The 16,770-nt window shown below is 37.9% G+C and overlaps 1 protein-coding gene and 1 pseudogene across 5 annotated transcripts in view; one reads left to right on the top strand and one right to left on the bottom strand.

The window, feature by feature from the left end:
- KCNK2 (potassium two pore domain channel subfamily K member 2) overlaps nucleotides 1-16,770 on the top strand; it is a 164,511-nt gene that overhangs the window by 95,653 nt on the left and 52,088 nt on the right. The window lies entirely within an intron of this gene.
- On the bottom strand, nucleotides 4,204-8,111 carry LOC109450561 (large ribosomal subunit protein uL4; annotated as a pseudogene).

Genomic DNA, 16,770 nt, shown 5'->3' with positions numbered 1-16,770 from the left:
TTTTAGAAAAACTTTAGTTAATTATAGTTTTGATTACTTTAGTCTAGTGATTTTGTTTTTCCACTTTAAGGGCCACTGACAATTTTTATGTTGCTTCTCTTTTCTCAGTTTTCTTTATGTATCACTTGCCTCTTAAATTTCTTTCTACCTGTATTTTTTTTTTCTGTAATTCTGGAAACTTTTGTATTCTGTAAGCTGCAGCATTGATTAATTTTTCTGCTATTTCAATTCTGCTCCTTAGTTATCTTGAATGCAGATATTAATTTTGCAATTGCACATTTAGCTTCCTTTCAATATTATATTATCATACCCATCTCTTTTTCATTACTTAATTTTGCCTTTAGATCCCAGTGAATTCATTTCTGTGTGTGTGGTTTTAGGCTCTAAATTATAGAGATGATGTTTTATTCTCTCCTGGGTGGTTTCCAAACATATTTTGGGTCCTGTAGTATATAATTTTTAGAGACACGCTTTCCCTGATCATGCATTCATTTACTTGGCCAATATTTATTGACTGTTGAGTAGTTTCTAGATGGTTAGAGTGCATCAAATAAACAGACAAAAATTTAGTGAGAGACTTAATTGAAAAGTAAATTATATAGCATGTTATGTGTTAATTCTAATTCTATACCTTTAGGGAAAAACAGACCAGGAAGATAGGCTGGCAGTGGGACTTAGGAGTCTAAAAGATGATATTTCTTTTCCAGTTTTCTATATTACTCTTTTCACTGTGGATTTGTATTTCTAATCTGTGCTCATAGAGTGGGGGTGGGGGCCACAAAAGTTCTTTCTACTTAATTCGATGTGGACAGGCTTAGTGGTAGTGGGATAACATAAGTATAGTTAGCTACCAATGAGTACATTTCAGCCCACTTCCTTCTGTTCAGTACAAAATCCTCCCACAGTCTCTATCTATAGGCTCTAAATTGTTATGGAAACAAGGAAATAGTATTTTCCTAGCTATTGTTCTGAGCTATCTTTAGGAGTAGTCTATTGACTTCTTGCTAAAGTCCAGTGTTCCAGGATTACATTTTCTAATAGACTAAATTTAGGGTAAAGGACTATAGCTAACTATACTTAATCTGAGGTAAGCTTGATAGCTGTGAAGAAACGACAGACAGAGGAAAAATGTATTAAGTCTACCTTGAGAGCAAGATCACGTCGTCTCATAATTACTGTTTGTGTGGGTGTGTGTTTGTGCTTCACTTCAAGGTCAAATGAGAGTGTGTAAGACATTAAGAAGTAAGGATGCAATATAATGTGGAACAGTGGTTTTTATACTCCCTCCCTGTTCCCCACACCCCTGGAATCCTTTCTTTAAGTTAAACCTTATCAATTTCAAACATCTGTAAAGCAGACACATGGATCATTTGTGTTCCTGTGTGTGTGTCTGTCTTTGGTAGGGAAGAGGTGGTGGGTTGCATTCAACGGTGAGAAGCCTGTTTACACAGTAGGTCAGGACCGTGAAGTCAGACAGATCAACATTTAAACACTGGCTATACCACTTTCATTTTGCCCTTATGTGTTTTACTTAGCACATCTGAGCCTTGATATAAATAAATTATAAAACACCTTTCCAGAATGTTCTTTTGGGAATTAACTGAGAAAAATATACCCAAATATACCCAAAGTACATAGGATACCATAAGCTCTTGCTTATAGTAGATTCTCAGTCAATAAGTTACTTCTATACACCTTTCCAGTTCAAGTGTTCCCAGTTGGGGGTGGTAGGGGTCGGGTGGGTGGGCCTTTACACACCATCTTTTCCCAGTCCTAAGGCTTAAAGCACACATTCTACTATGTGTGCAGAATTGTGGTAAATCAATTCTAGACAGCAAAGGAAATTCCCCACATAAAGCAACAATCTCCATTAGGTAGGGCAGAACCAATAAAAAACTTAATAGTATATGATCATTAAGTCACCAATACTTGCTGGGTAGATTATTTGTGCTTTTTGATGGTTCTTTGCTTGACAGAAATATATAAGAGGTGCAAATTGGTGAGATTGAAATGTCTATGAAATTCAAGAGACATTGAAAAGTCAGGAAAATTATGGCATAAGACTGAAAGATTTGTCTTTTGTATGGTCTCTTGTGTAATATAATAATAGCAAACAAATATAGCACTTAGTATGTTCCTGGTACGTTTTAAGTACTTTGTGAATATCAAAAAGTTTCATCCATACAACAACCCCATAATGTAGTTGCTGTTACTACTCCCATTTTTGGATAAGTAAACAGAGGTATTAGGGGATTAAATAATATCCCTAAGTCATGTGGTGAGTACATGGCATTAGTAGGGTTTTAAACCCACAGATTCTGGTACTCTTAACCTCTGATCTTAATTGCACCATGTGTTGAGAAAAGTATGGTACATGTTTTTACCATAAAGTTTGAGTGAACTGATGATATCTATTCATCTCTCCCCCCAATGGTTAGGGACTTAGTGATTCCTAATCTAGAACTCCGCCTTTCTGAGTGAAGGGGCTATGCCATTGTTACCCTTGGAAAATTTACAAGTATAATAATGTGCAGAAAATCAACTTGAAAGGCACCAGACTCTGGTGTGTCCTCCAATGCTCTTTTTCCTTGTAAATACTGAATGAAGCAAAGTATGTCTGCCCCTACCCTGTGTGAGAAAATTTTGTATGATTTTGAGGCTACATGGCCTTACTCCTGTGATATGGAGGGTATAGTTTTTAAACATGTAAAAGTACATTTTTAATTTTCTTCTACAGTGTATCTTTTACAAAATAAGGTACATGAATAAATTAGTTTGAAGGTATTTAATTTGTCAAAATCAAAGAATTCTTGGGAATCTAATCTCCTACTAGAGATGAATGTTAAAGATGCTAATGGACATGGAATTTAAATTGAATTTAATTGATGGTCCTTAATGGTTTTGGTGACACAACTTCAGCTGTCATCACGTAAGTTCAATGTCTGGATAATTATGCATATTTCAGGTAGGCTGGCTGTCACACTTTCTCTCTTCTGTCTGACACTGATGGTAGTTGATGAGTTTTGAATTGCTGCCCCAAGGTAATAGCCACGCAAGCATAGTTCCTTTCACGCTAATTTCAAGTGAAATTGTGTTAAATATAGACACTCAACAATGGAAAACTTTGCATTTTATCTCCTCAACCTATGCGCCCTAATTGCCACCAATGCTTCAATTTTCTTGGCCTCAGTTTTCCATATGTGTGTAATGATTGGCTTAGAATTCTATTGGCCATTACACCTCTGACATTTTATGATTTTATTTAAAAAATCTAGACGCCCTTTCCCCCTCAATTCGTGGTCCTGTGTATTGTGAATATAGAAAAATCATAGGTCATCTCAGACAAGCTACTGTCTAGTCCTCCTGAGATGTCAAAGGAGCTCCTGCAAAATAACAGGCTTTGCTGTGACAGTTATTATGTTTACCACTGGCCAACGAAGGGTGAAATATTCTGATAGCAGCCAATGCCTGTTTGGCTGTGACAATGAGAGGTGAATTGCAGTAACTTAGAGCACTTCCATTGTGGATTATATGATTGGAATCAAGTAATAGTTGTTTTTGTTCCATTGCTTGCTCTGAAAAGTGAAGAGCACGGAAAAAGAAGGTTGGCTCAACTCCGTACGTTAAACGTGTTTCAGGGGAGAAAGTAGCAGCCGCAGCAGCATCACCGTCATTACCAGCAGTATGATTATCAACAGTGGATTCTTATTTAGAGCATCAGTGGCAGTACCTGGGCCATGCGTACGGCCAGGAAAGCGACGTGAGCTGGCGGATACTCATTGACTACTTAGCATGTGCCAAGCACCATGCTAATTCCTTTATGTGTTTTATTTCATATAACCCTCATTACTGTTTTACAAAGGGGGAAACTGAAGTACAGAGGTTTTTCTCTTTTTTTTTTTCTTTTCTTTTCTTTTTTTTTTTTGTTAGTAACTTTCTCAGTGACAGAGCAGGGAAAGCCAGAATTCAAACCCAGATGCTTAGGCTCTAGCGCCTACAGTCTTAACCACTATGTTGTATTGCCCTCAGTGTACTTGAAAATAAATTTGGATGAGTCTGTTTGCAATTGAGGAAAATTATTGTAAATCGAAAATAACATGGCTTTCTTTTTTCCCCCCCTTTTTGTTTTTTGCCTCTTTGTTCAGGCTTTTATTCAAAATTAGCTGGCCAAAGTGATTTGACCTTTACGGAATAAATTTAAGTTTATGCCACAGGCTTTTTTTCTTCTGTGGTGGGTTTCTTTTCTGCAGGCTTCTTCTTAGCTGCTGGTTTCTTGGTCGCTGCAGCCTTTTGTCCCACCAAAGGCTTTTTGTGCTTCGTAAAGCCAACAGCCTTCTTTCCTGGCTTCCCTACCCTGGCTTCTTGCTTGGAACCCCCTTCTCATCTGATTTGGCTTCTAGCGCTGCTGCTGCTTTGTCCCCCGGAGCTGGTGGTTCTTGGGCTGGCGAAGAATGATGTTCCGGCGCATGGTCTTTGCATGTGGGTTTAGCTTTAACATGATTTTCAGGTTTTTCAGTGAATTCTTCTTCAGGACTCTGCGATGAATCTTCTTGCGCGGTGCTCAGAGGGCTCTTTGGATCTCTGGGCTTTTCAAGATTGTGCTAAGGTCTGTATTGAGCATCTTGTGCATGGGAAGGTTGTAGTTACTCTGGAGGGAGGCAGCGTTACGCCAAGTGCCACACAGATTATCTAACTTGTGGAAAGCACTTTCAGTCCAAAAGCAGAAATGGCCGCCGTGCCCACAGGAGCAAGTTTCAAAGTGTTCAGTTTGTTTACATTAAGCAGAGTTTCCAAAGGCTCTGATGATGCCGTTGTCCTCATTATAGATGATGCAAGGTCCCTTGTGCTGGATGCGATGACGGTTTCTCATTTTGCCCTTGCCAGTTCTCATTCACTGAGAGGCATAGACCTTGTTGATATCATTCCAAGCCTTAAGCTTCTTAAGAAGCAAAACAGCCTCCTTGGCCTTCCTGTAGCCTTCACCTTTATCTTCAACCATCAAGGGAAGTTCAGGAACTTCTTCAATACAATCTTTATACACAACCAGCATTGGTAAGGCCGAGGCAGCCAAGGCAGAGCAGATGGTGTATCGCTTCTGTGTTGTGTTCACTCTGTGGTGCCAATGGTGCCAAGTTTTGGTTGGTGCAAACATGCAGCCCCCACAACACATGTTGCCAACGGCACCCTGGCCAGAATGATGAGTCCCACCACCTCGAAATCTGGGAATTCGAACCACAGCTCTGCCAGGACCCACGACCCAGCACTGGTTTGATGAACTGCTAATCCACTGACAACATGCAGCTGTCTATTGTTTTTGTATAAGTTGGTGTGAACAAACTTCACACTATCTGGTCGAATGGGAGTCTTGAACACAGCAGGCAAAGTGACATTTTTGCCAGATGTCTCCCCTTTTTAGAAGACACGAGCACACGCCATGGTGGGGAGAGGAGACCGCCACGCTCTGCCCAACCCCGTGGCTCCCACAGGAAAAGAACATGGCGTTCTTGACAATTCAGATTAATATTTACCAAGATCCAGCTTTCTAAAATGAAAAACAAAATAGTAACATTTTTGCATTTATTATATCTATTACTTTTATGGCAGTTTGATGGTAGATGAATTGTATAGTTTTATCATTTTACTGCTTATAGTGTTAAAGAAAAATGTTCAATGGCATGTTAAAGAACAGTAGGGCAGATTTTATTCAGGACTATCATGATAGGTGAAGGTAGCACTGCAGTTGAGCTTTGTCATGGCAGAGAAAGACTGGGCTTAACACTGAAAACAACAAGGCCAGCGGGAATTTATAGCCAAGGAGCAGGGAGGGCATCAGTGGACAGAAAATGACTAAGAGGAAACATTAAAAGTGGGAGGGGGCGATTTTGGCTAAAATGATTCATGATTTTTGCTTAAGACTCACCAGGGTGATCAGATGTCATCTGGGATATGGTGGAGGATGAAAAATCTGATCAGATATTGAGGATGGGGGATTCTGGCGAAACTGACTTAACAGGAGTCTTGTTGGAACTAGACTTTATAAGGAAGGCCATAGGAGCACAAGACTTCATCAAAAAGAAAGCTCAGAAGAGCCTGACCAAAGTTGGGTCAAGGAAAAGAATCTCTGCCAATAGATGGTGGAGTTTTATTTATTGCTATTATGGTTTCTTATTTGATGTCAAATATGGTCAGGGATATAGCATCAAATTATACTGGAGTTTCTATAGGAAAATTCTTTTCACAGTAACCTTTAAAGTGTGATTTCCAGGAGTTGCATTATCATCGAAGTTCAGATTCCTCACTTATAATCTTGCAATACGTGGGCAAAGCTTAAGTTCTACATATTTCTTTCTAAGAAATAGTTCCTCATTTTCTTAATGTTGGATCATTTTTCTCCCCTCTTGGGGTAAGAGGAGAATCAGATAATAAGAGGCAGTTAAATAGCACATGAATTCACAGCTATTTATAGAAATATTTAATTATGCCTTGAACAGATGTTTATTAGCTTGAGCTTCAGACTTAATAGTTGGTCAACATTTAGTGGTCACGTTTTATTTAAATTGCACCTCTTTAAGCGGTTAGAATAAAATCTAGAACAGTTAGATGCCCTCACTGTGAGTGACATATGGGGACTGAGAAGGACTTTGACATGAGCTGTTTCACTTCTCTCATACAGTTTACTGTAGGTTGTTCTGACCAGTGGAACGGTGGGTGACACTCTAGTACTATTTAAATGTGCTCCTTACTCCTGCTCCCTTCCAATGATCTCTCTCCCTTTTCCCACCCCTTTACCAAGCACATAGGTGAAAAAGGGATAGGATGCAAACCCAATGTATTAAAGAAAAAGCTGGGAAAGTTAGGAAACAATATGCAGATAGATTGCTGTTGTTCTTTGGCAAAATTCCTTTGCAAAGGAATTTCCCCTCCACATTTAGCTGCAGTTGTAGGTTATATAAATGTATCGTTAGCAAAAAATGTTTGGTAGAAGCTCATTCAACCACCAACTTAAGAAATGTGTAACTTCTTAATGAATTGCCAATTACAACTGTGATATAGGATTTTGTTATGAAAGTTGCAACTAAGGATAGCAAGGGAACTTTCTTGTGAAATACTGTTTCAACTGCAGGCACATGGCTTCTGGGCCAAGAGGGTTGTCAAAACAACCCTTTCTTTGATTTAGTTACTTTAATTGACACATTTGTTTCAATGCACCTAGCTATGCTTTCTCAATCTGACTAGGTAAAAGAGCAGATACTGGCAGAATGGCATGGCTAGTTATGGATCCATACTCTGTATTTATATAATGAAGAAAAATTCTAAGTTTGAGGAACAGCATCTATAACCTTGATCCCAAATACTTGCTCGAAGCAATTGATTTAATAATTTAAATCTCAACACTAACATTTAGTGTATTTAACCTTGAACACAATACTTAACTTCAAAACAATCTGTTTCCACTTTCAGAATGGGAATAATTCGTTGTACTTAAATCTCACAGGGTTGTGAAGGTTAAATTCAGTATGCATATGAAGGGGTTGGCACTATATCCGGCATGTAGTGAGAGAGAGTAAGTGTTCAATAAATAACGGTGTTGGCATTGTTTTTATGATTGGTAATGAAAAGTATTGTATTAGTAGTGATGAAAATATAGCAATGTAGTAGTAATACTATAGTCCGTCAAGAAGAGGTATTCTGATCAAGGTCATCCGACACACAAAGTTGGCAGAAGCAGATTTCCCTTGAGGATAACAAGGTTTAAGCTTCAGAACTCCTCCGTTGCTTGGGTTGGCTTCCTAATTTTGTATGTTAGAACAGGGGTGTCAAAACTGCGGCCCATGATCCATTGTTAATTGGCCCGCAGCAAATTCCAAAAATATATTTAGTTTACTTAAATAAACCAGGTGAGGCAATATGTACTTCACCTCGAGTGAGTGGCTCGGCTGTTTGTGTATTTTACTGCATATGGCCCTTGGTGAAAAACGTTGAAAAAAGTTTGGATACCCCTGTTCTAGAAGGAGCAAACAATATTTAAAAAAGCATAAGGAATCAGAAAAGTCCAGCTTACTTTTTTCAGTGAGTAACGTTGACTGTGGTGTTGCTAGAAGGTATACCATTGCGTAATGGGGAGTATTGGGAAATAAAGAGTTGTGATTTGTCTGTAATGATCTTGGAACATGTAAGGGTTTTAAAGCTACTGAATATCAAAACGAAGGCTGTGCTTTTATGAGATGGGTTTGGGTGAGAAAAGAGCACCATCCAGCTATTTTGGTGTTTTGAAGAGAGGGCAATAGAACAAGAATTGAAGGGTTGTGGTGGTGAGGAGGTCACCATCTCCTACAAAGCTGTACATAGTATACGGCTTTTGACTTTGGGCATGAGGGAGACGTCAGAACTCTGGCCCTATGGTGGTTGAAACCTAGCAAGATGGTGGTGGTGAGACCATGAGTGTTAGGTCAGGGTATTGTCCAGATGACAGAGTTCAGGGGCCTTCTCAGCCCTTCTGATGTGTGGGGATGTGGGGGCTGGGGAAAGGGCAGGCTTCTATGAGAAAAAGGCTCCGTGAAGGACATCTTTATAAGACAATCCATGAGGTATTAAAGACAAAGATGACTAAGAGAGACTGGCAAGACAAAGTGAGTTGCCAGTGGAGTTATCTGCTAGTCAGTCATTCACTAAGAACAAAACCCTGAATTACTGTAGAGAGAGAGAGAGATGAAACAAGCTAATCTGGATATTTTTTAAAGGAAAAGTACTGCTCAGAAGTCAACAAATAAAAACTACAACTACAACTTATGTGCAGAAGAGATTTCGAAGGACAACGAATCAGTCAAAGGACATCTTCATGTAGCCTCTTTCCATAACCCCACTGTGGGGACAGAGCCCCAGAAAGCAGTTTCCAGGCTCTCGGCCTCACATAGACAGGTGCTGGCTCAGGTAGTAAATGGCCATCAACTGTGATTGGATGGCCATCAGCTGTGGCTAGCTGGCCATCAGCTGTAACCAGTGAGCCATTGGCCATTAATATAACTGCTGTGGCTATGCTAGCAGGGAAAATGGGGGCTAGCAAGAAGATGGTGGCTGAGCTAGCAAGCGGTGGAGTGTGCATTGCAGATCGCAGAGAAGCGGATTGCTGGCAAGTGAGATTGTTTGCCAGAGACAAGTGGATGGAGGGTTGCGGATCATGTGGCTCCTGCCTCCTGTGTCTCCAACCCAGCTGCCAGTGAGACTATAGTGGTATGACTCCCCTATCTATGGCTCTGTGGGTGTTCCTTTTTGGCCTCACCATGTCCTGCGTTCTTATGTGGGGAGCGGGACCAGAGACCCCGCATGACACCCACTATTTCAGTGACAGCCACAGTGCACTGGCTGTTTGAGATATTTTAAGTCCAAGTTCTGAAACTTTATCAGGTACTCTTGAAAACCACCATACTTTGGATGAGGAACTACCAAGCTTCTTTGTCCCTACTTTCCTATGCTTTTGCTGGCTTGATAGTGGTTACCATTTATTCTTGAACACATTTTTGGCTAATACTTTATATTTCTAGCATTTTAGCCAAACAATACTTCACCTGCTTCTTGAACCTCCTCATTCTCCTCTCCATCTTGTTACTATTATATTATCCATTGTTTACTTAGGTGTTGTGTATGTTTGTGTAGTTGTTTTGCAAGTTAACAGTTGATTGAACTTTCTGACATTCTCTCCCCCCGCCCTGTTTCTGTGCCCACTTCTATTTCTCCTACGCTGTGTTTTCCTTCTGAGCTCTCTTTCCTTCTTTCTGAAGTGTATAATTTCTCAAGCACACCTGGATAGTTATTTTAGTGAGGGTTTCCTGAGTAGTAAGTTTTCTTGGACTTTGTACATCTGAAAATTGCTAAAACAGGACTCCCTCTTTTCTGATAGTTTAGCTAAATATAAAATTTCAGGACAATGGCTGTGTTTCATCAGCACTTTGAAGATATTACTACATTATTTTCCAGTGACAATTATTGCTTATGTGTTGTTCCCTTTTAAGTAATCTTTCCTGTCTTTCTGTCTGATAGCTTTTTAGATTTTATCTTTATTTCTTTGTCCTCTGATTTGTTTGTGACGTGTTTAGGTCTGAATTTATATTTATCGCATTCAACACTAAGAGTACACTTTCAATAGGAATGCATAGGTCTTTAATTCCTGAACATTCTCAGCTAATAATATGTTAAATAATTTCCCTGCTGGTAATTTTCTTCTTCTGGAACTCATGATTGTTGAGGTCTCTCAGTCTTCCATGTGTCTGTCTCTTAAGCACTCTTTTATGTTTTTATTTCTCTTTTCCTTTCTGCATTGGGTTCTATGTGAATTATTTAGCATCACCTTCAAGTTCACCAATTCGTTCTTCACCTACGAGTAGCTCAGCCAATTTCATGTTTCATTTCTTTAAAAAAATTGGTTGTTTCATTTCCAAGATTTTTTATTCGTTCATCTTCTTAACTACCTGTTCCTATTTTTTATACCTTTTTGTTGCATAATTTAAATAAAATTATTATTATTATTTTTTAAATCTCTGGATCTTCTGATACACCTCCTTCAAAATTTAATTCAGACTATGCCATGAAATTACTCTCACTTGGAGTAAATTCCTACTTTAGGTGCTGATTATGTTTATGTTTCTTAGCATTTGATTTATTTATGGAACTTCTGTTTAGAGGCTCAGGTTGAGTAGGATGGTTTATATTTCACTCCCTTTTTTATTCTCCTCTTACTCCTCTTCACTCTTCATTTATCCTTGGGTCCTTGCTGACTTTCCTGATATAGTACATTAACCTTTTTGTCCCAGTTTAGAATTATTTCAAGGCTCTTCTTGCATCTGTCCTACTGTGAGTACTTAAATGCTGCATACTGAGAGCCGTTCTGGCCTCTAAGTAGATTCAGCATTTGAATAGACCTAGATTAGTCACTTCCCAGGAGGCTAGCTATTTCAGAAATCAAAGTAAACATGGGACCAAAATTATGCTAACCCAATGTTTTAATGGGAATGTTTTTCATGTGCATGTTGCCTTAGTTTTTGGTGTGGCAAATCTTTGTCTATTTGTGTATTTACCTTCATTAATGTTCAAAGAAACATTGGTAGATATCATATTTAATTGAATTTATTAATACGAATAATTTGGAATTTTTTGAAGCAGTGTTTTTCTTCATCTTTGTGTTTTCAATATCTAGCACAGTTATTGGCATAGTATGTATTGAGTGATTTTCACTAAATGGAATTAAATCATACTTATTGCTGTGGTGACATTTGATCCCTTCTTTTCTATATATAGCTTAATACTTTTTGATATAGAATTGATCAGAGTAAAATAGTGGTATGCATTTTTTAAATCTAAATTTCCTCTCCGTGAGATTGGGGTGATAAGAGTTCTACCTACTATATTTTTGGTCAGAATTACTTAGTTTCTTCTTCTTTTTTTAAAAAATGTGTTAATTCTAGAAGGGTCTATGTAAATGCAATTTCAATTTATTGTTGCTTTAGTTATTGCTGTTGTCAATGAATGTAATCATAAACTCCTACCTCCACATTGAAAGCTGGCTAAGAGATTCAAGATTTCCATAAACTACCTATTAGTCAAATAGAACTCTTAAATCCAAAGTGGATATGCTGCAGCCAACAAGTCTCAACAGTTTAACTGTTACTTTATGTAAGTCTCACACAGAGGGTACTATTATCCAAAAGAATCGCTTATTACAAGTATAGCCTATTTTTCTATGGATGTGAACTTTTTTGTGAAATTTGGCATTTGACAGGCTTTCCATAAGTATCCCAAGGACACATGACCAATAATGTATTTGGGGTTTATCAATTTATCATTATGGATATTTTAAGTTTTCCAGTAATAGATATACTCTTAAGTAACAATCTAAGGTTTCAGTAACTGGTGAAGGACTAAATTAGGAGAACATTGTCTCAAATCACAAGTGCAAACATGATAGATTCAGGCCAACTTCAGTCCTGAAAATGAAATGAAAATTTTGCTCTTTGATCAAGTGGAACGCTGGAGGAACCAGTAACAGAGACATTTGGTCCTTCTTCACTGCCTCTCAGCAAAAGCACTTGGCCTTTACTTAGGGTTTTCACTCCTTTTTGAACATACAGCATCATTGTGTTTTTGTGTAGTCATGTTTATCCTTCATTTTCTTTATGGTTCTGCCCTAGGAGTTAGGCTTAGAGAATTGTTCTCCTGTCTTTTCTTTGTAGTATTTTATGATCATATTTAAATATATGAACATATATATTTGATGATTTAATCCATCTGAAAATATTTAATGTAGAATGTGAGGTAATGACCTGATTTATTTCCAAGTAGCTACTGTGTTTCCCCAAAAATAAGATCTAGCTGGACAATTAGATCTAATGCATCTTTTGGAGCAAAAAAAAAAATTAATATAAGACCTGGTCTTATTTTACTATAAGACCGGGTATAATATAATATAATATAATATAATATAATACCGGATATAATATAATACCAGATATAATATAATAATATAATATAATATAATATAATATAATATAATATAATATAATATAATATAATATAATATAATATCAGGTCTTATATAATAATAATATGATACCATATAATACAATACAATACCAGGTCTTATATTAATTTTTGTTCCAAAAGATGTATTAGAGGTGGTTGTCCGGCCAGGTCTTATTTTCGGGGAAACATGGTACTTACCCAATTACTACTTACAAAATAATCAACTCCTTCTAAATTGTTTTCAAATATAATATTTATCAAATATTAAATTCATTTACATGCCAGGGGCTTTTTCTATGTTTTCTATTGTTTCATTTATAAATTTACCACAAAGTTTCAATTAAAACTGCAGATAACATCTTTTTAATTTGGAAGTAAACTTTACATTAGTCTTTTTGAATATTTATTGACTATTATTATTCATTTTATTTCAGATGAATTTTAGAATCATTTCATTAAGTTGTAAATTTAAAAACTAGGTTATTTTTATTGCAAAGATAATAAATCTATTAACTAATGGAAGAGAAATTTTAATTTTTTATGAGTTCCTACACCGAAACATTGTATTGTTCTGTGTATTTTTCTTTATCTTTACCCTGTTTCTAAAGTACTATGAGGTTTTTAGGTTTATATGCCAGTTAACCAGTCAAGAAATATGTATTGATTGACAATTGTGCACTAATTAATAAGCTTTCGGTGTTATAGTTGATATATATGTGTATATATATATATATATATATATATATATATATACATATATGTATATATATATAGTTGATATATATGTAGTTGCTATAGATATATATCTATATATCTATATATCTATATAACAAATTAGTATATGTACTCATGTTGCTCATAGTCAAGTGGGGGAAGATAGACATTAAATGGATTGTTAATCTCAAATGTTAAAAGATGAACTGAGGCATGTTTAAAATGTTAAGAGTTTATTTGAACAAAAGTGGATTTGAAGCGGGTGGCACCACACTGAAAATGGATAGAAGGGCTCCACTGAGAGGAGCCAGAGAAAGACTTTTATAGAGAAGAAGTGGAAACAAAACAAGGAAATTATTTGATTGGCTATAGCTCAAGGGGCTGTTCTATTTAGGAAAGCCTAGTTAGCTATTTGTGATTGAATGTCCTTAGGTTTTGGTTTCTTAACCTTGGAGCCCTTACAAAATTAGGTTTGGGTTCACTTAAATAGGCTCCTGAGGTATTAGAACAACCTTAGTCTAATGGCCTCCTTGTTTAATTGACTTAACACAAATAATTACAAGGTGTCCATTGCTTGAAGGAGGGTATTATTTATCTGTAGTGTTGATAGATTCTGTCAGAAAAAAGACCTCTCCACTTGGGACTATTTCTATGGGTGGCATATCTGGGCCTCCTGTTAGATGATCCACTTACAATGGACCAACTGTCCATGGAAGGCTATTTTCTGAAAATGATGTGAAAAGGAAATGATTACTGTTCTGTATGATGTACTCATATAAATGTCAAGGGTTGGCTTACAGACATTGACTCGGCTTCCATCCAAATCTCTGGCACAAACTACTTACAATCTTTTAAATTTGATTCTATTTTATTCTGTGGTGTATTGGCAAATATTAGATGGCCACAGGGGGGAGAAAGCCCTAAATCGTAGTGCTTGCCAATTTCTGGGGTGCAAAATATTCCTACTGCAGCTGATTTCATGCTACCAATGTGAAGTCAACTGACTTGCAAAATTGCTGAAAATTTAACAATTGACCTCTCCAGCCAGCTCCCATATACCATTGAACCTCTTCCCTGGGACCCCCAGGTCTCATCCTCTGGTCTCTGCCCCACTCCACACCCTCCAAGGCCATGGCCCATCCATCATTCCTTCATCTTCTCTATTCCCGCAAGCTCTGTGGAAATTGGATTGACTCCCACGCCTTTCACTTTCTTTTTATGCATATGAGTACGTTATGCCATAAACCGACAGATGCTTTCCCTAGGGGAAGCATTCTGAGTGTGAACAACATTAATTTAGGAGTTAAAAGAATGCCAAACTTAATACAATTTCTTTTCCTTTTTCTTCTTGCTGTAACATTCTGTGACACCTTGAGGCAATGAAGATGCTGTTGACTGACCAGAGAAAAGGTCAGGAAGTGCAGACAGTCACAAAGATTAACATTTTAAAAGCTTAGTATACTGTATTGCTTAGAGCCAATGGATACCTTTCATCTGAACCCATTAATAGTAGCAAGACATTTAACCATGTGTATTCATTGGTTAGGACACACGGTTAAATCTGTGGAGGGAAGTCTACTCTTATTTTTCACAGGAAAGAGGGGAGAGAAAACATGGGGAACCATCCCCTGAATGGCCACTTGCTCCTCTCACCCAAGGAAATGTTTGGGGTGCTGTGGGCACACCCTTTATATCTGAAAACTGCTGGTCACTCTTCATATGTGTGCACTGGGGACTGGTGACTGGGTTCCAGATGCCACCCCTGAAGCACAGATTCCACCATACAGCTCAGCATAATGGTGACAAGAGACATGTTTGGAAGGTGAAGCAGGAAACACTCAGAGAAGAACCATATCAGGATGCCTCATTCCCACTCCCTTTATCTCCCTTCTGAGAACTTTGTTATGGAGATAATAAAAAGGCGGCACAAAACTGCCACATGGGGCTGGTCTCTGTTTTTTGACCAATACAAGGTAGATTTCCTTCCATCTAGAATTCTCTTTGAATTTTGGGGCCATTTCATTGGTGATGTAAACAAGCTTCTTGACGAAATCCTCTGTCAGCATTTCTAAAGATGCCCCAGTGGCCTCCAGGCCTCATCAGAGTCAGCGATGGACTCTGAAGCTCTTGTTTCTTACACCCTTTTGACTTACACCCTTTGACTTGAGCCCTCTGACAGCGAGGCTTTTATTTTTTAAACAGTAGCACCGATTTATGGCTATGCTACCTCCAGAATTAAAAACAAAAAACAAAACAACTTGTATCTTTTATTTTTGATCCCTGTTCCTTCCTGGAGGTAGGTTATGTCTCGTGGAAAAAACTGAATGTATTTGGCCTCCTACTTACGTAAAAAAGAGAAAATGGGGTGGAATGAGATAGATAACTCAGATGTCTGCCCTATCTCAGCCTACACAGTTATTCATCTGGAGAGGCAATAAAGAACAGTGTTGGATCTTAGCAGGACTCTTTGGAATAATCAGAGAACCCACGTGAAAACAGGCCACCCTGCTGGGTTGACAAGGCCTTCTTGTTCTTGGTGTTCTGCTAATTGATGTTAGAATCGAGTTCCGTTCTTGGATAGTGTACGGAAATGGTGTACTGTCCCAAATAGGTCAGAGTAAACATTCCCTGACTTTTTAAGCTTTCGGATGGCCTTTTTTCCTTCTTAAGAGTATGTTGATACAAAGTTGCTGTACCTGTTTCACACTTGGCTGATGGGTCCTTTGCACATATTGCTGTGCTATAGAGCATTCCAAGCCCTTAGCAGCTAAGAGCAGATGGGAGGTAAATGAGTTAAATGTGGGGACCCCTTACATCAGAGCCCATGGTCCTGTCCGTTTAACCTAGGTCTTGAGTGCCAACCATGGAAGGCTTTTCATCCCAACTGAAGGGCTCTCAGCCCCTCCTCATTCTCATGTAGGAATTTCTGGGTCTTTTATGACCCATGGAGGTTTCTGAAGACATGTCCGAACAAGATAGTGGGTGGACAGAACCTCATTTAGCACTTCTCTGATTCCTTCTTCCCCACCCTGGGATCTGCTAGTAATTCTGGGCTTTTTCTTCTATAAAATAGCAAAGCACATTAATATATATTTTTTTAAATAAAAGGTATTCTCGTTTATATGAAATACACTTTCAAGGTGTTTTAGGTAATAATAATCTCATTACTATCCTATTACTTCATCTCCCTTCATGTTTTCTTTTCTAGAACTGTTTACGTATTTGTTTATTTCCAGATACTGGAACTAAGCAGGGAAAGTTTGTGAAATGGGATATTTACAAACTCTTAAAGTGTTTCCTCCTAAATAACTTACTACTTTCAAAGGACAAAATAGTAAGTTTTCAGTGGAGAAATTTAGTGAACACACGTTTAACCAAGGACTCAAAAGCAACATCACCACGTCGGATGAACCATCATGTGCCTCTGGATGTGATGCCCTGAGAAGGACCCAGTATCACTGATGTGATATTCCTGACAAAAATGTATCACTTGAATCTATTTGGGAGGGAGTACCAGACACATTTAAATAACATTAACTGGCT

This window comes from Rhinolophus sinicus, linkage group LG17, assembly GCF_036562045.2.
Source record: "Rhinolophus sinicus isolate RSC01 linkage group LG17, ASM3656204v1, whole genome shotgun sequence".
In the NCBI taxonomy this organism is placed as follows: Eukaryota; Metazoa; Chordata; class Mammalia; order Chiroptera; family Rhinolophidae; genus Rhinolophus; species Rhinolophus sinicus.
The sequence above is the reverse complement of the archived record's forward strand: the minus strand, read 5'-3'. Positions and strand labels throughout refer to the sequence as shown.